The sequence below is a fragment of the Seriola dumerili genome, unplaced genomic scaffold (genome assembly GCF_002260705.1).
Source record: "Seriola dumerili isolate Sdu_G_001 unplaced genomic scaffold, Sdu_1.0 BDQW01000155.1, whole genome shotgun sequence".
In the NCBI taxonomy this organism is placed as follows: domain Eukaryota; kingdom Metazoa; phylum Chordata; class Actinopteri; order Carangiformes; family Carangidae; genus Seriola; species Seriola dumerili.
Window position 1 is genome coordinate 720,733 of NW_019174410.1, and position 1,717 is coordinate 722,449.

Genomic DNA, 1,717 nt, shown 5'->3' on the forward strand with positions numbered 1-1,717 from the left:
GAGACAGCAGTGCTCACAATGACAATACCAACATGCTGCAATTCTATTTTTTATAATAGCAATGTATGACAATGTGTAAACAACGTGTCAATGTGAAAAGTGCTGCATGCAGTTCACTTCTATTCAATTTTCTTTGTATAGCACCAAATCAAAACACACACATACACAAGACTTCTTGATTATTATATAGAGAAACCCAACGCTTCACAATGAGCAGCACCTGGTGACTGTGAAGAGGAAAAACTCCCTTATAACAGAAAGAAACCTCATAATAACAGCAGCAATGAGATCAGCACCAATTAATAATAATAATAATAATAATAATAATAATAATAATAATAATAATAATAATAATAATAATAATAATAATAATAATGATGATAAAATGTTTCGGTGCAAGCACAGAAACCTGTGGAGCTCCATGACTAACTCTTGTGTTTATGGAAGAGTCATTACTGACTATCTGATAAGTCTGACTTAAACCAGACTAGTGCAGTTCCTTTAATACCAACGACATGTTCTAGTCTCTGTTATAAGATCCTATATCAAATGCAGCACTAAGATCTAATAGAGACCATCATCCATGGAGGGAGTGGCAGGAGATACAGCGCTGACGCCTCGCTGGCTGAGGAACTAAACCGTCTCTCTGCCTCCACCAGCCTCTAACACCCACACACTCACTGTGCAGGAACATGAAGTGAGTCGTGTGCTGAGGTCAGTGAGCCTGAGAGAGGCTGCTGGCCCTGAAGGAGCACCGAGCAAAGTACTCAAAGCATGTGCTCACACACAGCGACTGCACTTCCTGAGAGCTCAGGAAAAACAACCTGGACTGAAAGCTGCAAGTGGCCTTTCACCATCGAGAGCACACTGACTTACTGCACTTCATTGTGCTACGCAGGCTGCTCAGTAGCAGACAGGAAAGCTCTACAGAGAATAATAAAAATCATTGGCTGCTCTCTGCCCTCCCTGGAAGACATCGCCAGCTCCTGCTACTTCAGCAGAGCCAATGACATAATGAAGGACTCAACACATCCTGGTTTGAACTGTTACCCTGCACTTTAAAAAAAAAAATCGGTAAAAAAAAACGGTAAAATGACTGGCCAAAGAAAAACTAATAAAGAAGCAATAAATTTACGGAAAGTTTCATTTATATTTGACTAATAGCAATAGGGATCAACAGATTTTTCAGGGCTGATTCTGATAATTAGTAATCAAAGAGAAGTTAAAGTTTCAATTATTTTGACCAACCCATTAATATCAAAGAAGATAGGCTAAATAACAGAAACACCTCTGTATAAACAGTATAATCTTCATGAAGGACTGTTGTATTAGACTATATCAGTTTAAGCTAGATGTTCCTAATAAATTGTCAACTGGGTGTACATTAATAATTATCAGCTGTGTGCACAGGCTGCAAAGAGCCTGATTGGAATTAACTGATTGCTTTTGGTGCTGTTTTCACCTGGGAACTGATACTGGCTCCCTGGCAGCCTAAAGATGTTGTTTAATACTTTTATCATATATTATTATTATCATCCCCATATAAGATGTTTTACCCTCCTCTTCCCCTTTTAAAAATGTGCCGCAGTAACACGTTTACTCAGAGTACATCACCTTTCATTAACAGCAGTGAGTGACCGTTTACGTGCTGACGTCACTGTAGTGTCTCATCGCCAGTCTCTGGAGTTTCTGTTACCGGTAGAGTTTATTGCTGCTC